This window comes from Ursus americanus, chromosome 1 (assembly GCF_024610735.1).
Source record: "Ursus americanus isolate L20-20 chromosome 1, mUrsAme1.1.p, whole genome shotgun sequence".
In the NCBI taxonomy this organism is placed as follows: domain Eukaryota; kingdom Metazoa; phylum Chordata; class Mammalia; order Carnivora; family Ursidae; genus Ursus; species Ursus americanus.
The window spans coordinates 67783231-67806312 of NC_142127.1; the positions used below are offsets into that span (position 1 = coordinate 67783231).

Here is a 23082-nt window from a genome sequence, read left to right on the forward strand (position 1 = left end):
GGATTCCTGTCTCACATCGAGGTCTTTCATCCATTTGGAGTTTATCTTTGTGTATGGTGTGAGAGAGTGGTCAAGTTTCATTCTTTTGCATGTAGCTGTCCAATTTTCCCAGCACCATTTATTGAAGAGACTGTCTTTTTTCCATTGGATGTTTTTTCCTGCTTTATCAAAGATTAGTTGCCCAAAGAGCCAAGGGTCCATTTCTGGGTTCTCTATTTTGTTCCATTGGTCTATGTGTCTGTTTTTGTGCCAGTACCATGCTGTCTTTCTGTTCACAGCTTTGTGGTACAGCTTGAAATCTGGCAATGTGATGCCCCCAGCTTTGTTTTTCCTTTTCAGCACTTCCTTGGCGATTCGGGGCCTTTTATGGTTCCACACAAATTTAAGGGCTGTTTGTTCCAGTTCTTTGATAAATGTCATTGATATTTGATCGGGATGGCATTGAAAGTGTAGATTACTCTGGGTAGCATGGACATTTTAACTATGTTAATTCTTCTGATCCATGAGCATGGAATATTTTTCCATCTTTTTGTGTCTTCTTCAATGTCTTTCAAGAGTAATTTGTAGTTTCTAGAATATAGATCCCTTACATCTCTGGTTAAGTTAATTCCAAGATAACGTATGGTTTTTGGTGCTATTGTGAATGGATTCCCTAATTTCTCTTTCTTCAGTCTTATTGTTCGTGTATAGAAATGCAACTGATTTCTGAGCATTGATTTTGTATCCTGCCACATAACTGAATTGCTCTATAACTTCTAGTACTTTGGGGGTGGATTCTTTTGGGTTTTCCATATAGAGTACCATGTCATCTGTGAAGAGACAGTTTGACTTCTTCTTTGTTGATTTGGATACCTTTTATCCCTTTTTGTTGTCTGATTGCTGTTGCAAGGACTTCTAGTACTATGTTGAATAATAATGGCGAGAGTGGGCATCCTTGTCCTGTTCCTGATCTTAAGGGAAAAGCTTCTAGCTTTTCCCCATTGAGAATGATATTTGCTGTAGGCTTTTCATAGATGGTTTTTATGAGATTGAGGAATGTACCCTCTATTACTACAGTCTGAAGGGTTTTAATCAGGAAAGGATGCTGTATTTTGTCAAATGCTTTTTCTGCATCTATTGAGAGGATCATATTATTTTTGGCTTTTTTCTTGTTGATATAACGTATCACACTGATCAATTTGCGAATGTTGAACCACCCTTGCATCCCAGGGATGAATCCCACTTGGTCATGATGGAAAATCCTTTTAATGTACTTTTGGATCCTATCAGCAAGGATCTTATTGAGAATTTTTGCGTCCATATTCATCAGGGAAATCGGTCTGTAATTCTCCTTTTTGATGGGGTCTTTGCCTGGTTTGGGGATCAAGGTAAGATTGGCCTCATAGAATGAGTTTCGTAGTTTTCCTTCTGTTTCTATTTTTTGAAATAGCTTTAGGAGAATAGGTATTATTTCTTCTTTGAATGTTTGGTAGAATTCCCCCCAGGAATCCATCAGGCCCTGGCGTTTTGTTTTTTGGAAGGTTTGTGGGTTTTTTTGCCTGTTTCAATCTCTTCATAATTAATTGGTCTGTTTAAAAAATCAATTTCTTCCTGTTTCAGTCTTGGTAGTTTACAGGTTTCCAGGAAGGCCTCCATCTCTTCCAGATTGCTTAATTTATTGGCATAAAGCTGTTGATAGAAGTTTCTAATAATCCTTCCTATTTCATTGGTGTTTGTTGTGACCTCTCCCTTTTTATTCATAATTTTATTAATTTGGGTCCTTTCTCTATTCTTTTGAATAAGTCTTGCCAGTGGCTTGTCTATTTTATTTATTCTTTTAAGGAACCAGCTTCTAGTTCTGTTGATCTGCTCTACTGTGCTCCTGGTTTCTAATTCATTAATCTCTGCTCTAATCTTGATCAACTGCTTTCTCGTGCGTGGATTAGGCCTGTTCTTCTGTTGCTGTTCCAGCTTCTTGAGGTGAGAATATAAAAACTGCAATTTAGATTTTTCTATTCTTTTGAGTGAGGCTTGGATGGCTATGTATTTTCCCCTTAGGACTGCCTTTGCAGTGTCCCATAGGTTTTGGACCATTGTTTTTCATTCTCGTTGGTCTCCATGAATTGTTTATATTGATTTTTGATTTCCTGGTTTATCGAATCATTCTTGAGCATGATGATTCTTAAATCTCCAAGTGTTTGAGTTTCTTCCAATTTTTTCCTTGTGGTTGACTTCCAATTTCAAAGCATTGTGGTCTGAGAATATGCAGGGAATATTTTCAGTCTTTTGGTATCGGTTGAGACCTGTTTTGTGACCCAGAGCATGGTCTATTCTTGAGAATGTTCCATGGGCACTAGAATAGAATGAGTATTCTTTGTTTCTGGGGTGTAGTGTTCTATATATATCTATGAGGTCCAACTCGTCTAGTATGGCATTCAAAGCTCTTGTTTCTTTGTTGATTTCTGCTTAGGTGATCTATCTATTGCTGGTAGCGGAGTGTTGAGGTCCCCTACTATTAACGTACTTTTATCTATATGTCTTTTTATTCTGGTTAAGAGGTGACTTGTGTATCTAGTTGCTCCCCTGTTGGGGGCATATATATTTATAATTGTCATATCCATTTGTTGGATACATCCTTTAAGAATAATATATTGCCCTTCTGTATCTCTAACTATAGCCTTTAGTTTAAAATCCAATCTGTCTGATATGAAAATTGCTACCCAGCTTTCTTCTGAGGTCCATTGGCATGAAAGATGGTATTACATCCCTTTACTTTCAGTTTGGATGTATCTTTAGGTTCAAAATGAGTCTCTTGTAGACAGCAAATGGATGGGTCATGTCTTCTTATCCCATCTGCAACCCTGTGGCATTTATGGGAGCATTTAGGCCATTTACATTGAAAGTGATTATTGAGAGATATGATTTTAATGAAGCCATGTTGCCTGTAAAGTCTTTGTTTCTATAGATTGTGACTTTCTGTTCTGTATCATTCTTGGGGCCTTTTTACCTTTATAGAACCCCCCCTTAATATCTCTTGTAGGTCTGGTTTTGTGATTACGAAATTGGTCAGTGACTGACGATTCTGGAAGTTCTTTATCTCTCCATCAATTCTAAATGACAGCCTTGCTGGATAAAGGATCCTTGGCTGCATGTTTTTCTCTGAAAGTGCTTTAAAAATGCCCCCCACCCCCCACCCTTTCTCTCATTCCAGGTCTGTGTAGACAGGTCTGCCGTAATTCTGATACCTTTGCCTTGTTACGTGAGAAATTTCTTTGCCCTGGCCGCTTTCAATACCATATCCTTGGATCTAATATTTGCGAAATGCACTATGATGTGATGTGGCCTAGGTTTGTCGTGACTGAGCTTGGGAGGGGTCCTCTCTCCCTCTTGGACATGAATGCTTGTTTCCTTTGCCAGATTAGGGAAGTTTTCTGCTACAGTTTGTTCAATTATCTCTTCTAGACCTCTGTTTTTATCCACCCCCTCGGGTATGCCAATGATTCTGACATTGGGATGTTTCATTGAGTCAGTAATCTCCCATCACCTACATTCTTGAAACTGGAGTTTTTTTGAGCCAAGTTTCTGTTTTAGCTTTCTCGTCTATTAACCCATCCTCCAATTCACCGATAAGTTCTTCTGCCTCATTCACCCTGGCCATCAGGACATCTAGTTTTGACTGCATTTGATTCATAGTATTTTTAATTTCTGCCAGATTCGCTTTCATATCCACCCTTAGAGATTCTATATTCTCGTTAATATTTTCGTTAATATTTTTTTCAAGTCTGCACATCATCTTGACCATTGTTACTCTGAACTCCATTTCTGATAAGTTGGTTATATCCACATCCATTAGTTCTGTGTCAGAGGCCACAGACTCATTGTTTTTCCTTTGCTGGGGGGGATTTCTCCTTCTCGTCATTCTGATGAGGAGAGGTTGCGGGGTTGTCCAGAGCCCAAGTTATTGACCAGGACCCAGGCCGTGTGCACTTGTTTTATAGGGACCTTAGGGATGTGGGCTTCTTGATTTTTCAGCCTGCCTTCTGGGGAGGGGCCTGCCACGCCAATACTCAGGCAACCCTATTTGGGTAGAGTCTCCGTGTCCCCTGCGGGGGGGTAGGGGATGGGCACACTGTGAGCTGGTATTTCCAGGCTTTTGTTCTCTGGTGGCTTTCCCTGGCAGTTTGCTGTGCCTCTTCTGAGAGTCAGAGTAGCAATAGCTGAATCCCAGCCTCTGTCTCAGAACAGAGGGATCGCGGACTGTTCTCCAGTGGGCTCTTCTGGCCACTTTAACTCTGTTTCTGTTGGTGCTGCTAAACCCTACATTGTCCCGGGATATGTGCCCCACACCCAGCATCCCAGCCCTCACTTCCAGGGCCAGCACAGCTCTGTCCTTTGTGTTTCTAACACCGCCAGCCGCCAGCCACCCCCGCACGCTCTGAAGCTCGATTTCAGTGTGGTTCACGCACACTCTGGAACTCCGGTTTTCAGACTGGTCATGCGCATTCCCTGGCTCATGGTCTCAGTCTGCTCTCTCGCGCTTGGGTGCCGGTCTGCCAGTCAGCCCACTCCCCAGTGCAAGTGCTACTGCTTCCTGGCTCCAGAACGTAGTGGCTCCTTCCCCCCTTCTATTTATCTTCCGATATCTGTGCGAGGTTTCACGGCTCCCCGCTTCATACCTCAATACTCATCGCTGGAGATGTTCATTTGTAGAGATCCAGATGTATCTTCCTGCGTCTCAGGCTGATTCCATGGATGTTCAGGATGGTCTGGTACCTATCCAATTCAACTCAGGGGACCAGCTGAAAAAGGGGTCCCCTACTCCTCCGCCATCTTAACTCCTCCCCCCTGAAGGCTTTCTGTGCCACTTTAGAGAATGAGAATGAAAATGACAGCTTCCCAATCTCCAGCCTCAGAGCTGAAAGCTTGGATCCCCATCCCTCAGTCCATCCTCAGAAAAAAGAAGTCAATCATTCCTGTCTCCCTGTTCTCTGGACGGAATCTATGCTCACCCTGTGACCCAGTGTTTGTATCTCAGGGACAAGACCCTGTTTGTAGTCTTCAAACCCTGAAGACTCTTGTGGCATGCTGGAGGAAGGGGGATATCACCAGGTCTGCTGCTTGTTTGGCCCCTGCTCAGAAAGGAGTCACCAGACTGTATGGTCATTTGTGCTTTATGGCAACCCTGAGCTGAGAGCCCACTCCTGGGCTCACTGTTTGCAGCTGGCTTCCCCACTCTGATGCTGGGAGCTCTGCTGCACTCAAACACCCCTGGTCTTCCTGTGACCCCAAGAATCCTGAGACACCACTGTCCCAGCTAGTGTTCCACCCTTGGTTAGCCACCTGAGCAACAACCCTCACTGGAGCAGACTTCTAAAAGTTCTGATTTTGTGTTCTACTGCTTATCACTTGCCAGTAGCCAGCTTACAGAGGCTCCCTTCCATGTGGTTAATCTTCTCACATACCACCTCAGATTCACTTCTCTGAACCTCCTACCTTGCAGGAAGTAGTCATTTTTCTATTCGTAGAGTTTCAGCTATTCTTTTCTTAGATTGCTCATTGAGTTCATAGGTGTTCAGAATGATTTGATAGCTATCTAGCTGAATTCCTGGGACCAGATGAAATTAAGGTCTCCTATTTCTTGGCCATCTTGGACTCCTCCCCAAAAACTTACATATATTTTTATTCAAATCATTTAGCAAGGCTAACATATTAGCTTGAAATTTTTTATACAAAGTTTCTTAAAGCAGAGCACCAGTGTGATTATGATCTTGATTAAAAACTAATTTATTTTTCTAATTAATTTATATCAGTGTTAGTGTGTTTATAGTAAAAAGGATGTTGCTATTGACTGTTGATATCCACCTCAGCCTGCTTGCAATTTGTCCATAACCAAATAAAACTTTCATAGACAGACTTTTACCATGGAAATAACATTTATCTCCAGACTCCTTACATACTGAAATATTTTGTTTTTGGTGTTTAATACTAGTTTTCTTCTCTTTCACTTAGCTTTTCTCACTTGCTCCAAATATTTGGGTATTAAACACAAATTTACAGTTTTGTGTTTTATAAAATCTAAACACTTAATACGATTTTCTTTCTCTCCAGTCTTACTTATGCAGATTATGATGCTAAGGTGTAGTGATTTTAAGTTATAAATCAAATGGGTCATAATGATTCATTCATTCAACAAAATGTATTAACTGCTTACTAATATGCTAGACACTCTTCTGGGTGAAGATACAGAAGTGAATAAGATAAGCAGAAACTCTAAACTTCTTTTTAACATTTAAAGGGACAAAGACTAAAATTGAATAATTAGGGCAAGATTATTTCAGATAGCAATAAATAAAAAGAAGATGGTGGCAGCCAGAAAGCTGTGTCATTGTTTAGGGGGAAAAAAAAAAGGAACTGATGATGTCAACTGTTTCTTTTTGGTGTAAAATAGTAATGTGTGCTACATGACAAGAACACAAGGTCTGAAACGATTACATTCAAATCTGCAACAGAGTTCAAGTTCTTCACTTCAGGCACCTGGATTGGGTGGACATTCAAAAAATCATTATAACATAAGGAATTTTCATTTCCATGTGAAATCACCTACTTACATATTTGTTATGTGTTAAAATGTTAACTAAATTTCTAAGTAACTTTGTTATGACTGCCTGACCTATAATTCAGAATAGTCCAAAAACATGCATACTCCCCAAAGTGATTATCTTGGCAAATTATGTTAATAACTGATGATCTATCTCCTTGCTTGTGATTTATCATAGACTACCTGATGTCTTTTAATAGAGCATTTATTTTTTCAACCATGAAATTTTTGTTCAAATGAAACTTTACCTGCATTTCCAATATATGAAACAAATTGAACTGGACCTAGTCTGTGAATAATCCATTCTGCTTGCCCTTTTTTTCTCCATCTACCCAGTAATGACTCAAGAAATCATTTTTTTTTTGCTTTTGCATTTTTCCCCACCTTTATTAATAAACTATGCTTTGTGTTATGTAGCATGTAGCTTAAAAATGCTTCCTTAATCCAGTGAGATTGTAGACACATGGTCTGGCTCTATTTTCACAGACATTATAAAAAGTATTGAACTGTTCAGATAGTTTGTGTGTAAAGAGGGAATTAATATTTTTGAGGTGAACTTTTTAAAAAAATTAGCTCTGTTTCATCATTAGTATTTACTCATAATAGCATTGTTTGAGCAATACCAATGTCTTATTCACTCTAGGACGCTCAGTGCATGCTTCTTAGAATATACTGCCTCAGTTATTGACTTTGGGCATTGTTACATTGAACTGTAGAATCCATAATTTCCTTTCATGTTATGCTCTAATCCATCATTTTCCTCTCTTATAGAACAAGTGAGGCTTAATATTGTCATTTTTATTATTATGTTTGTTTCCATAACTGAGATAATATTATACAAAATATTAATTGAATTTTCTGAAATATTCCTGAATTACTATTTTAAATGAAGCATGGTGCTACTGCTGAAATGTAATTTGAGCTCACATTTTACTCATTACTGTATTTTGAAACATAATATCTTCAGATTAAAGTAACACTATTTTGTCATAGATGGATGGAAAGTTATATCCTTATTATCATTTTGTGAATAATGACACAGATCCACTTTGCAATTAAAAAAAAAAACACTTTTGAAGCTTCCTGTAAGTACCTGAAAATGTCTGTTTATGGGACCAATGATTTATATTGAAATTGCTCCAGCTTTAGAGTAAACTGCATATCCTACTAAACATCTTTAAAACTTTTTTCCCCCTAGACATGACTCATTGCCTTCTCATGCATTTTTTCTCAATTATTTCAATGTAAACTGCTTCCTATAATTAGCATCAGCCTCAGAAACTAGTTACTGCTAAGTAAGCATATGTAGAGTAAGTATCCTCAACCAGCTCCACAGACTTTTGTGGTTCATTGGTCTTTATCTCTTATACATTCATTGATCTTGATATTTAGATTGCATTAACTCTATTAATAAATATCATATATATGCTTCTTTAACCATGACTTTGAAAATGTATGACCAGAGACTTAATAGCTATTATTTTAATTAAAGATGAGTAAAATTTTTCCTATAGATATTTGACATCTATAACCAGGAGATGCATAAATACTACACGCACACATTTATTTATTTATTCATTTATTTATTTATTTAGAGAGGGAGTGAGAGAGGAGGGGGAGGGGCAGAGGGAGAGAGATAATCTTAAGCAGGCTCCATGCTGATCACAGAGACAAATGAGAGGCTCTATCCCATGGCCCTGAAATCATTACCTGAGCTAAAATCAAGAGTTGGATGCTTAACTGACTGAGCCACCCAGTTTCCCCTACAAAAAATTTTTTAAATTAGTCTTTCGGAAAACAACCAATGAGGCTTAGTAGTAGAACAGAAGGTAGATTCAGTACACTGCCCTATTCTGTAAGTGTCTAAACCAAAACACATTTTTCAATCTTCATGTTATATTTTCTGTTGGTGTAAAATATAAGGTTATATGTTTTTTATTTTTGTTTTAATTAACTGAAAACTTTTTCTCAAATATCTAGATTAACACTTTTGTTCATTGAATTATATTTTACAGAAAAAAAACTGCAATGCTAGTAATGCTTTTTCACAAATAAGTGAACTCTGAGGCTTAGGTCTGAGGTTGCCAAGGAAACACATCAACCATCAAGCAATATTCAGTGAACTTCCCAGGTCAAATAATTTTGTCTTCCCTGGATTTTTTCTCACAACATGTTAGAGTTTTAATAAATAATTTGTTACCCAAAATAAAAACAAACGTCTCAACTCCATCTTATCACATTTGTGGCACTCTTTTGAGTCTGATAAATTCCTGTATCTCTTAAGTCTTAGTATTTAGAAAAGGATCTACCATTTAAAAATTAGCCTGGTAATATGTGAATGTCTGTTGCAGGCACTGTCAGCATCTACAGATCTCAATTTGTTTGTGTAATACTTGTCTAATATCTAAGTAAAACAGAACCTTCATTATAAGATGCTGGAATCAATATCTCAGGAGTTATCTATGACCAATTTCAGGGAACAAGATGCTCTCTTGAATTAACAGAAATGTTAAATATGATAATGGTTTATTTTGCTTATTTTTTGTATATTAATATTTTTTAATATTTAAAAATGTTATGTTTTAAATTTTATAATCTAGTATATCCCAAAGTTACTTCTGAAACAAAAGATTAATGTGTAAATTTTAAGAATTACCAACATAAAAAATGAATATAAATATATATATATGTATATATATATATACACACACACACATACATATATCTGTAGGATTAAGAAGATGTTTTGTGCATTCTTTTAATGAACTAGTGGTACAATAAATAGATGGGTGAAAATATAACCTGGAAAATCAGACGATCAGTTATTATTGAAGGGTGCTTTCTTTAAAGAGGCAACTGAGAAGGAATGGGAGTGATCTTGAAGGGAATATAATCAATAACACAAATGTTCTTTGTCTAAAATTATAATTCTTGCTGTAGAAATGATCATTATATTTCATTAACTATATTAAATTGTTAGAAAAAAATTGTTATTCAAAAACTTAAATCACTTATGTATTTCCAGTTAATAAGCTCAGCTCACACTTTAGATCATTCCTACTTTCTTTATATGAGACTCTTTGGAGTTCTTAAATTTAGATAAAATGTAGTATTGAACTTTTTATTTTGCCTTGAAAATAAAAATACATTATTTATTAAAAAGTAAAAGTAAAATAAACTATGCATACTTACGTTGACTCTAATGTCAGTGTACTCATTTAACAACTAACTGTGGACATACATGCAAAACATATAAAGCCTGCTTATGGGTATCAGGATTTAGACACTGGTTAAGAAAAGTTATTTAAATATGGTAGATGCAATCCTTGAATTCATATTTCCTCCCCTCTTCTCTCCATAGTAAAGAGAGAATTGAAGAGAATAAGAGCAGATACTAGGTTTCACTAAAAGTTCAGAACATTAAGGGGAAAAAATGGTTAAATAGTAGATTGGGAAACATGAGAAGAATGTGCTAAGAGACTTATTTTTGGAAGTCAGCATTAACAATAAGGGTATTTGACATATGGATTTATTGTTATTTCTGACATGTATATGTGTGTGTGTGTAAAATTTTAACATCTCTCTGTCACCATGTAAGATATTTTTAAGAGAGACAGAAAAACAACAGAGATAGGAAAGTAATACCAAGGTAAATGGTGGGGGTGAGGGTGGGGGGCGGCAAAGGACAAAGTGGAAAAAAAAAACGGAAATAAAAATACATTTTAGTTTTTAAAAAAAACTCTTAAAAAACCGAAAATTCTTTGGGGCGCCTGGGTGGCACAGTGGTTAAGCGTCTGCCTTAGGCTCAGGGCGTGATCCCGGCGTTATGGGATCGAGCCCCACATCAGGCTCCTCCGCTATGAGCCTGCTTCTTCATCTCCCACTCCCCCTGCTTGTGTTCCCTCTCTCGCTGGCTGTCTCTATCTCTGTTGAATAAATAAATAAAATCTTAAAAAAAAAAACACGAAAATTCTTTGAAAATCTTTTGTAATATTTTTAAATGACAGGATTTATATTTAGCTCCAAGGTGATATTACAAATCTGACCAAAGGTTAAGAAAGGAAATAGTATGGTTTTGCCCTCAATATTTTGAAATTGAAAATAACTTATTCTCTGTAATTATGTCTAACATATCTTTTAAATAACATTTAAAAAAAAAAGTGGTCTAGTTGATAGCGACAGAGAAATAAATGTTCATTATGATTCCCAAAAGTACTTTTAAGAAGAGTAGATAAATATCCAAATTGGCTAAAATGCCTTTCCAATTTTTCCCAAACTTGCTTGTGCCATCTTGAAGGAGGATTAGGACAAAACTTTCTACATTCACTATCTGGGCACCCTATTTCCATACTACAGTTTCCCCTTCTGTATCTAAGTTCAAGTATGGAAGAGTCAAAACAATTGAAGTGGGGGCAAAAGGTCAAGCAGAATTTTGAAATGGGGAATACCATAGCACTCTCTTACTGGTGGTTTTGCCTTCCACAGTTTCAGTGACCCTCAGTCAACAATGGTCCAGAAGCAGATAATCCTCCTGATGAATCATCAGGTCAGTAGAACCCCAGTGCTCATATGCATGTCATTCCTTTCACTTCACCTCATCATGGAGGCATTTTTATCTCCCATCATCACAAGGAAAAGGGTAAGTAGTTTTAAGATGTTTTTTAAGAGAAGGAGAAATCACATCCATATAAGTTTAATTATGCTGTTATAATTGTTCTATTTTATATTAGTGATTGTTATTCTCTCACCAATCCTCATGTATAAATTAAACTTTACCATAAGTCTGTGTGTATAGGAAAAAAAAACATGGTGTATATATAGAGCTCATTACTATCCACAGTTTCAGGCATCAGCTGGGGGTCTTGGAACATATACCCCCCATGGATAAGGAGAGACTACTATATTTATGTGAAAGGTAAGGTAGTATTTGCCCTTTAAATGAGTTAAATGAAAATGATAACCTTATTATATAAGATGTATAACCAGAGTCGCTACAATTAAAACCAGATCTTAAGGTTTATTCCAATTTACTGACAGAGCACAATGTTATATGATCCAGGCAACAATCTCCAAATCATGTAGATTACTAAAATGATTGGTTTTATAATGTAGTTTTCTGTCTGCTCTACCACATACCAACAGTGCTCAAGGTTTTCTTTTTAAGTAGCCATTGAAATATTATATTAGGTCTTAAGTAGTATCTTAAAGCATTTCGATAAAAAATCTTGATACAATGACTTTTTACATTTTAGTTTAAAAGGATTTTTTATTCATTCTAAATAAAATTTACTACATAGTAAAAATTTTATTTATATGGGTATACACATATGTATATAAGTACATATATATGTGTGTGTGTATGTGTGTATATATATATATATATAGTTATAGTTATAGTTATAAAGGGGACAGAGTGAACTGTATGACACTTGAATATAAATGTTTTGTCATTTGAATTTATAAAAATCTTTTGATATGTTAAGTGCTTTTATTTTTGGGTTTTTGCAAGTTCTATAGAAAGGAGAAAAAAAATTTACTCTTGAACATAAAGACTCAAGGAAAACCCCTAAATATCTTGTCATGTGTTCTAAAACTAACTTCCTTCCTCTTGTAAATTAATCAGTACCCTCACTCAAAACCTTGTATTAGCATTAATTCTCAATGACAGTTCTCATCTTTGCTTTCCTCATCTTTGATGGAATCTTTCTTACTTTAGAAACATTCTTAGGAATTTACTGGAAAAAAAAAACTATTAAGAGACATGATATCTGCTTTAAGGTTCACTATATTCAAGAGAAAAAATATTTATGTGTTTTGTCACAATCTTTTCCTTGTAATGGTGACACTGTATTGGACATAATTATGGAAATATTTATCTGGGATATGTATTTTTTGAAGGGCCTACATAGAAGTCTTATTCTTTCATAGACCAAAATCTCAACTAATAAATTCGTATACTCCTATATCTATGTCACCAGCTTGATAAATAAAACATAATCAGGTTCTATGGAAAAAAATTGCTTTAATTTTTATCTTAGTTTATTATACATTCTTAATAATTAAAACCAAGCAGAATCACAAAATTTAATCAGAAAACTACAAGTTCATTCAGCCTTAACATACTCTTTTTCCTTTCCTTTTCCCAGTACACTAGAACAGTCAGATCAGCTATCAATTTCTGAAATGCACTTTTCCTGTGGGATCAGATGTCTTAGCAAGTATGTCCAATCTGTCAGCAACTTGAACCTGTTGATATTAAAATCTATATTCCCCAGTCCATTGGTACTCCTTCAAGCATCCTGTTATGTGTGACCTTGCCCTGACATGTGTTATGTCACGAATACTAGACTTTCCTAAAACAATCTGGAAGGAAAGGTATTTAAGTGTGGGAAATACTGTAGGAAAAAAAAAAAAAAGGAATCAAGATAATGGTGAGCATTCTCTCCCCTAATGCACCATGGCTATTCATTGTAAATTCTTTCCCTTCGCACTACTTTCCTTTTTTTGAGAAAAAAAAATCCCTGATTTATTTCAGTATCTGTCATAAAATGTTTAGTACATTTCAAGTTTGTCATATGGTTCCAAATAAAGGGGAACAGTACTCAAAAACTTACCACAGGATGCACCTGGTGTTCATTCTGTCGCTCCCTATAGGCTAACAAGACAGCAACAGCTTCATGCTCATTTTGCATAGATCAGGTAACTCCCTGAAGTGCCATAGCCTTCCTGAGAAGAAGCCTGAGATAGAGCATATGAAGATATTATTTCAGAAAATAGTATTAAATAGATCATTTACATTAACCTTCAAATAAGTATAAGTCAGAGAACAAGACAATTTGTGTTTAAGGCTATGTTTAATTGAATTATTGGTAATGGAAAAATAAGAATATACAAATAAATTATTTGGCTCAAGGAAGGCATGCATGGTTTGAGAAGTTGAATATGAAAAGTAGAAAATACCTAACAAATCTTAGTAATTTAAAATGAAGCTATTTCTCATTACATATTTTTCAATTTCTATCAGCAAAATTTTAATTGAAGCGTTTCAGGAAATATAGGCTTATAACATAGGCATGTTAGTGTTAGATTAATATATTTTACTTTTATAAACCCCAAAGAAGATCTGGATGAACCTTATATTTTTAACTCATAATTTTCAAGAAGCAAGCATGTTTTCAACAATGCTATTTTCCAGAAGCTGAAAGTGTATAAAACTTAAGATTGAAGAATTGAGAGTCTAATTCACATTTTCATGCACGTTTAAGTGAATGCATGTGTGTGTTTAATGGAAATTCACACAACACACAGTTAACCATTTTAAAGTGTACAATTCAGTGGCATTTGGTACATTTGCAATTCTGTGCAACCACCATCTCTAGTTTGAACACTTTTTTATCACTGTAAAAGAATGCTCCATATCCATTAAGTAATCACTTCCTGTAGCCCATTGCCCCATGCCCTCACAACCACTAATCTGCCTTCTGATTCTATGGATTTGTCTATTATGGATATTTTGTTTCAAAGGAATCAAACAAAATGTGGCATTTTGTATCCAGCTTATTTCACTTAGCATAATGTTTTCAAGGTCCATCCAAATGGTAAAATATATTAATATTTCATGCTATATTATGATTAAGTAATATCTCATTGTATCCACCAAAATCTGTACACTTATACATTTACGGATGGACATTTGAGTTATTTCAACCTTTTGGCTATTATAAAGCTACTGTAAACATTCATGTATAAGTTCCTACGTGAATATGCATTTTCATTTCTCTTGAGTATATACCAAGGAGCAGAATTGCCAGATTATATGTTAAATCTATTTCTAAGTCCTGGAAGAATTGCTAAACTGTTCTCCACAGTGATTCTGTTATTTTACTTTCACACTAGCAATGTATAAGAGTTCTTATTTCTCCACATTTATACCAATGCTTGTTTTCTGTCCTTTTTAGTATAGACTTTCTAGTGGGTATGAAGTGGTATCTCAATGGGATTTGAACTATATTTCCTAATTATCAATACTGCTTAACATCTTTTATTTTTATTTTTAATTTTTTTAAAAAAGTATTTTATTTATTTGAGAGAGAGACAGATAGACAGAAATAGGGACAGAGACAGCAAGAAAGAGCACAAGTGGGGAGGAGAGGGAGAAGAAAGCTCCCGCTGAGCAGGGAGCAAGACACAGGGCTCAATCCCAGGATGCTGGGATCCTGACCTGAGCCAAAGGCAGATGCTTAGCTGACTGAGCCACCCAGGCACTCTTAATGATGTTAAAGATCTTTTAAAAAATCATTTGTAAGGAGGGCACATGTTGTGATGAGAACTGGGTGTTATACATAACTAATGAATCTTTGAACACTACATCAAAAACTAATGATGTACTATACAGCGGCTAACTAAACACAATAAAATCTTTTGTAAATCACATTGAGAGAAATGTCTATTTAAATCCTTTTCCCATTTTTTAAATTGCGTTGTCTTTTTAATATTCAATTGTAAGAATTCTTCATACATTCTAAATATTAACCCTTATTAGATATGATTTGCAAACATTTTTTTGCATTCCATAAGTTGTCTTTTTATTTGTTTGATAATGTTGTTTGATGCATTTTTTTTTATTTTTAAGAAATCTAATTTTTTTAAGTTTTATTGAAGTAAGAACACTTAACCAGAGACCAACGCCTTAAAATTTTAAGTGCATAATACACTATTTTTAAATATGGGCCCTGTTTTCCATAGTGGCTGCACCAATTTGCATTCCCATCATAGTGTACAAGGATTCCCTTTTCTTCACATCCCTCTTCAACACTTGTAATTTCTTTTTGACACTAGCCATTCTTATTGGTGTGAGCTGATATCTCATAGTGGTTCTAATTTGCATTTCCCCGATCAGTGATTTTGGTCATCTTTTCATGTGTCTCTTGGTTATCAGCAGGTCTTCTTTGGAAAAAAATCTATATTCAGGTCCTCTGTCCACTTTTTAAAAAAAAAATCAGATTGTTTCTCTGGCATCAAATTATATGAGTTCTTTATATATTTTGGATATTAATCCCTTACTGGATATATCATTTATAAATATTTTCTACTATTCAGTAGGTTGCCTTGTCATTTTGTTGGTTTCCTTTTCTGTGCAAAAGCTTTTCAGTTTGATGTAGTCCCAAGTTTTTATTTTTGCTTTTGTTTCCCTTGCCTGAATTGCTAGATCTGGAAATATTGCCAAGGTTGATGTCCAAAAAATTAGGGCTTATGTTTTCTTTCAGGAGTATTACAGTTTCAGGTCTCACATTTAGGTCATTAACCCACTCAGAGTTTATTTTTGTGTATGGTGTTAAGAAAATGATCCAGTTTCATTCTTTTGCATGTAGCTGTCCAGCTTTCCCAGCACCATTTGTTGAAGACTGTCTTTTCCCCATTGTATATACTTGCCTCCTTTGTCATAGGTAAATTAACCACATATGCATGGGTTTATTTCTGTGTACTCAATTCTGTTCTTTTGATCCATATGCCTATTTTTGTTCCAGTACCATAATATTTTAATAACTGCAAGCTTATAATATATCTTGGAATCTTGGATTGTGATACTTCTGTTTTTTTTGTGTGTGTTTTTTTGTCTTGTTTTGTTCTTTCTCAGGATTGCTTTAGCTATTCAGGATCTTTTATGGTTCCATATAAATTTTGGGATTTTCATTCTAGCTCTGTGAAAAAAAAAAAAAAACAACACTATGGATAATTTGATAGGGATTGCATTGGCTCTGTAAATTGCTTTACATAGTATGGACAGTATTAACAGTATTCTTCCAGTCCATGAACATGGAATATTTTTCCATTTATTTGTGTCACCACTGATTTTTCTCATCAATGTCTTACACTTTTCTGAGTGCAGGTCTTACACTTCTTTGGTTAAAATTATTCCTAGATATTCTACTTTCTTTAATGCAAGTGTAAATGGCATTGTTTTATGTCCCTTTCTATTTTATTATTACTGTATAGAAACAAAATGGATTTTATGTATATTAATTTTATATCCTGCAACTTTAATGAATTCATTTATTATTCTAATAGTTTTTTGGTGGAGTACTTAGGGCTTTCTATGATAGTATTATATCATCTACAAATAGTGACAGTTTTACCTCTTTCTTAGCAAATTAGTTGCTTTTTATTTCTTTTTCTTTTATAATTGCTGTGGCTGGGATATCCAGAGCCATGCTGAACATAAGTGGTGAGAGTGAACATCTTTGTCTTGTTTCTGATTTTGGAGAAAAAGCTCTGTTTTTCATATTTGTCCTTTATTATGCTGAAATACATTACCTGTAAGCCCACTTTGAGAATTTTTATTATGAGTAGATATAGAATTTTGTCAAATGGTTTTTCTTCATTTACTGAGATGTATACTTTGTTAATGTGGTACAGCACATCGATTTGTGAATACTGCTGCATCCCTAGAATAGATTTCATTTGACGTTGGTAAGTAATCCTTTGAAAGTAGTTTTGAATTTGATTTGCTAATATTATGTTGAGAATTTATACGTATTTATTCATCAGGGTTATTAATTGGTAATTTTATTTTTTTTTTTTTGTAGTGTCTGTTTTTTGTATCAGAGTAAGGCTGGCCTCTTAGAATTTAAAGCTCCCTTTCATCTACTTTATGGAATAAGTTGAGAAGGATAATATTAACTCTTCTTTAAATATTAGGTAGAATTCACAGGTGAAGCCATCTGGTCCTGGACCTTTCTTTATTGGGAGTTTTTCGATTACCGATTTAATTTTGTTCCTAGAAATTAGTCTGTTCAGATATTCTATTTTTTTCTTGATTCAGTCTCATAAAATACATTTGTAGGAATTTATCCTTCTAGGTTGTACATTTAATTTCTTACAGTATTTTCTTATAATCCTTTTTATTTCCAGTGTCAGTTGTAACTTCTTTCATTTCTAATTTTGAGTCTTTTATTTCTTGATTGGTTTGGCTAAATGTTTATGAATATTGTTTGATTTCAAAGCATCAGCTTTATTCTATTGCGATTTTTATTATTTTCCTTCTTGGACTAACTTTGGGCTTTGTCCCTCTTTTTTGGTTCTGAACTTTAGGTGTAAGGTCAAAATGTTTATTCAAGATTTCTCTGTCTCTCTCTCTCTTTTTTTTTTTTTGAGTTAGGTCTGTGGCACTATAAACTGTCTTCTTAGAACTGCTTTTGCTGTGTCCCCCAAAATTTCAGACTATTGTGTTTTCATGCTCATTTGTCTCCAAGTATGTGATTTCTTCTTTGATTTCTTCATTGACCCATTGGTTGTTTAGCAACATGTCTTTTAGCTTCCATGAGTTTTTGTTCTTACATTTTTTTTTCTTGTAATTGATTTTAGTCTTTTAAAATTTGAGACTTGTTTTGTAGCCTAACATGTGATCCATCTTGGAGATTGTTCCATGAACACTTCAAAAGAATGTATATTCTGTATGTATATGTTAACTCCACCTGGTTTAATGTATCATTCAAAGTCACTGTTCCCTTATTGATTTTTCATCTGGAGAATTTCTCCATTAATGTAAGTGGGTATTACAGTCTCTCACTATTACTGTATTACCAATCTGTCCATATTTATTAGGTGCTTCTATGCTGGGCACAGATATGTAAAATTGTTATATCCTCTTGTTGGATTGATCCCTTTATCATTATGTAATGAACTTTTTTGTCTCTTGTTAGAGTCTTTCTCTTAAAGTCTAAGTATTGCTACACTTGTGGGTGTTTTTTTGTCTCCATTTGCATGAAATATTTTTTTTCTATCCCTTCATTTTCAGTCTGTATGTGTCTGTAGGTCTGAAGTAAGTCTCTTGTAGGCAGAACATTGATGGGTCTGGTTTTTTTAAGGGATTCAGTCACACAGTATCTGTGGATTGTGCATTTAGTTTATTTACATTTGAAATACTTATTGATGAATATGAACTTACTCCCTTTTTGTTAATTTTCTTACTGTTTTTATAGTTATTTTCTGTTTTTTTTTCCTTTCTCTTTCCTCTGTGGTTTAATGATTTCCTTCAGTGTTATGCTTGAATTTCTTTGTTTTTGTGCATATATTAAAGGTTTTGGTTTATGGTTACCATGGAACTCATATACAATATCCAATGTGTATGCAGTCTATATTAAGTTGATGTTCACTAAGGTTCAAACACATTCTGAAAACAATTTTTACTGTCCTCTAAGTTTTATATAGGATGCTATGTGTGCGTGTGTGTATTATTTAAATTAACATATAATGTATTATTTGTTTTCAGGGGTACAGGTCTATAATTCATCAGTTTTAAGTAATACCCACTCTCATTACAATACAATACCCTCCCCAGTGTCCACCACCCAGTTACCCCATTCCTATACCCCCACCCCTCCAGTAATAAGAGTTTCTTATGGATTGTCTCCCTCTCTGGGTTCATCTTGTTTCATATTTTCCTCCCTTCCCCTATGATCCTCTGCCTTGCTTCATAAATTCTATATATGAGCGAGATCATATAATGATTGTCTCTGTTTGACTTATTTTGCTTAGCATAATACCCTTTAGTTCCATCTATGTCATTGCAAATGGCAAGATTTCATTTTTTGATGGCTGTGTAATATTCCATTTTATATATACCACATCATCTTTATCCATTCATCTGTTGATGAACGTTTGGGCTTTTTCCATAGTTTGGCTATTGTGGGCATTGCTGCTATAAACATTGGGGTGCAGGTGCCCCTCCAGATCACTACATTTGTATCTTTGGCCCAGTAGTGCAATTGCTGGGTCATAGGGCAGCTTAACTTTTTGAGGAACCTCCATATTGTTTTCCACAGTGGCTACACCATCTTGCATTCCCACCAACAGTGTAGGAGGGTTCCCCTTTCTCTGCATCCTTGTCAACTTCTGTCATTTCCTGACTTGTTAAGTTGAGCATTTTTTTCATATGTCTGTTGGCCATTTAGATATCTTCTTTGGGAAAATGTCTGTTCATGTCTTCTGCCAAGTTCTGGATTGGATTACTCATTCTTTGGGTGTTGAGTTTGATTAAGTTCCTTATAGATTTTGATACTAGCCCTTTATCTGATAAGACATTTGCAAGTATCTTCTCCCATTCTGTCAGTTGTCTTTTGGTTTTGTCTACTGTTTCCTTTGCTGTGCAAAAGCTTTTTATCTTGATGAAGTCCCAATAGTTCATTTTTGCCTTTGTTTCCCTTGCCTTTGGAGATGTGTCTAGCAAGAAGTTGCTGTGTCTGAGGTCGAAGAGGTTGCTGCCTGTGTTCTAAGGTTTTGATGGATTTTGGTCTCACATTTAGGTCTTTCATCCATGTTGAGTCTATTTTGGGGTATGGTGTAAGGAAATTGTCCAGTTTCATTCTTCTGCATGTGGCTGTCCTTTTTTTTAATCTTTTTACTTTGTATATCCGTAATTATTTATAATTGATTTTGCCACTTTTGTGCTTTAATATCTGTACTGGGTTTATAAGAGATTAATCGTTTTACTCTATCTTTGCTTTTACCAGTAAAATTTTTCCCTTTCACTATTTTTTTCTAGTTATGGCCTTTTCTTTCCACCTAAAGAAATCCTTTCAACATTTTTAAGACTTGTTTAGTGGGGATGAACTCCTTTAACTCTCTTTTGTCTGGGAAACTCTTTATCTCTCATTTGATTGTGAATGATAACCTTGCCAGGTAGAGTATTCTTGGTTGTAGGTTTTTGAATATATCACACCACTCCCTTCTGGACTTCAGTATATCTGCTCAAAAATCAGCTGATAGACTTATGGGATTTACCTTACATGTAACTGTTTTCTCTTTCTCTTTAATCTTTGTCATTTTAATTATTATTATGTGTCTTTGTGTGGACCTCCGTGGGTTCATATTGTTTGAGACTCTCAATGCATATTGAACCTGGATGTTTGTTTCCTTCCCTAGGTTAGGGAACTTTTCAGCTATTATTTCTTGAAATAGGTTTTCTGCTCCCAGGTCTCTCTCTTCTCCTGAGACTCCTATAATGGAATCCCTATGTCTTAACCTATCTTCATTTTTTAATTTTAATTTTTTTTAAATTTTCACTATTCAGCTTGGTTGCTTCCATTACCCTCACTTCCAGATTGCTAATCCATTCTTTTGTATCTTCTAATCAGTAGATCGCTTATACTTTATTTCTTATTTCAATTATTGTATTCTCAAGTTCTGACTGGCTGGGTTTTTTTTTGTTTGTTTTTTTAATTTTCTGTCTCTTTGTTGAAGTTCTCACTGGGTATTTCCACTCTTTTCTCTAGTAAGTAGCATTATGACCATTACCATGAACTCTTTTTTTAACATATCTGTTTCATTTAGCTTTTATTTGGTGGTTTTGCCTTGTTCTTAAATTTAAGACATATTCTTCTATCTCCTCATTTTGTCTAAATTTCTGTGTTTGTTTCTAGGTATAGATGAGCCAGTTAGTCTCCTGGTTTGAAAGTAATAACCTTGCATATAGCACTATTCCCCTGGTCACCTGAAGCAGGTGGGGCAAGCCCCAGGGAAGCTTTGTGGCATGGCTTATGTGCTAGCGGTGTAGTTGAAGAGTGTTATCACTGGCCCCCACCATTGTCTAGCTATCTAGGCTAGGGAAGGGCAAAAAAAATGGTGTTCACTAGCTCCTCTGGTCTCAAAGAAAACTCCTGCAAATCTCTGCCCCTTCTACGCCATCCTAAAATTAGTCAGTAAATCTCCTTCACATTTATTCCAGGGCCTTGTAAAATTCTTTGTGTCTCATCTCAGATGGAATTATTTGGTCTGCTGGCTCTTTAAGGCTAGGAACTCAGTTTTATATTGCCCTCTGCCAAAGTTAAGCCATACTGATCTTCAATGCCAGGCCTTATGAAGACTAACCTTGTCAACACAAGACCTTAACCCAAGAGTGCTTGGTATGAGGTCTGATCCCCTTGTTCCTCCATGCTTTTTTTGTCCCTCCCATTTGTAGTTATTTTCACCAGGAGTTTGGTACTTGATGTTTCTTTCTTTTTTCTTCCTACAATTTTTTAAAATTTAAATTCAATTAATTAACATATAATGTATTATTTGTTTCAGGGGTATAGGTCTGTGATTCATCAGTCTTATGTAATACCCAGTGCTTATTACAACACATACCCTCCACCCTCCCTCCCCTCCAGCAACCCTGTTTGTTTCCTATGAAAACCTTTCATGGTTTGTCTCCCTCTCTGACTTTGTCTTATTTTATTTTTTCTTCTCTTCCCCTTGATCCTCTGTTTTGTTTCTTAAATTCCAAATATGAATGAGATCATATGATAATTGTCTTTCTCTGATTGACTTATTTCACTTAGCATAACACCCTCTAGTTCCATCCACCTTGTTGCAAATGGCAAGATTTTATTTTTTTGATGGCTGAGTAGTATTCCATTGTATATTGTTGTGTTTTGGCTCTGTCGAGTGTTTCCTTTGCTGTGCAAAAGCTTTTTATCTTGATGAAGTGCCAATGGTTCATTTTTGCCTTTGTTTCCCTTGCCTTTGGAGATGTGTCTAGCAAGAAGTTGCTGTGGCCAAGGTTGAAGAAGTGGGTACCTGTGTTCTCCTCTAGGATTTTGATGGATTCTGGTCTCACATTTAGGTCTTTCATCCATGTTGAGTCTATTTTGGGGTGTGGTATAAGGGAATGGTCCAGTTTCATTCTTTTGCAAGCGGTTGTCCAATTTTCCCACACAATTTGTTGAAGAGACTTTTTTCCATTGGATATTGTTTCCTGCTTTGTCAAAGACTAGTTGACCATAGAGTTGAGGGTCCATTTCTGGTTTCTCTGTTCTGTTCCATTGATCTATAGGTCTATTTTTGTGCCAGTACCATACTGTCTTTGATGATTACAGCTTTGTAATAGAGCTTGAAGTCCAGAATATTGATGCCACCAGCTTTGGTTTTCTTTTTTCAATATTCTTTTGGTTATTCAGGATCTTTTCAGTTCTGTGAAAAAGTTGATGGTATTTTGATAGAGCAATCTACACATTTGATACAATCCCTATGTAGCATATACATTTTAAGAATATTTGTCCTTTCAGCCCATGAGCATGGAATGTTTTTCCATTTCTTTGTGTCTTCCTCAATTTCTTTCAAGAGGGTTCTATAGTTTTCTGAATACAAATCATTTGCCTCTTTGGTTAGGCTTGTTCCTAGGCATCTTATGGCTTTGGGTGCAGTAGTAAATGAAATCAACTCCTTAATTTCTTTCTTCTGTATCATTGTTTGGGTATAGAAATGCAACTGATTTCTGTGCATTGATTTTATATCCTGCCACTTTGCTGAATTCCTATGAATTCTAGCAGTTTTGGGGTGGAATCTTTTGGGTTTTCTGTATAGAGTATCATGTTATCTGGAGAGTGAGAGTTTGATTTCTTCTTTGCCAATTTGGATGCCTTTTTTATCTTTTTGTTGTCTGATTGCTGAGGCTAGAACTTCTAGTACTAGGTTGAACAGCAGTGGTGATAGTGGACATCCCTGCTATGTTCCTGACCTTAGGG

The 23082-nt window shown here is 35.3% G+C and overlaps 1 long non-coding RNA gene across 2 annotated transcripts in view; it reads left to right on the top strand.

Moving 5' to 3' along the window:
- Positions 1 to 23082, top strand: part of LOC123798154 (uncharacterized) — a 373819-nt gene that overhangs the window by 284880 nt on the left and 65857 nt on the right. For both annotated transcript variants that reach the window (XR_006781187.2, XR_006781188.2), the window contains exon 2: positions 11063 to 11216. This is a non-coding gene — a long non-coding RNA (uncharacterized LOC123798154). The remainder of the gene's footprint in view (positions 1 to 11062; positions 11217 to 23082) is intronic.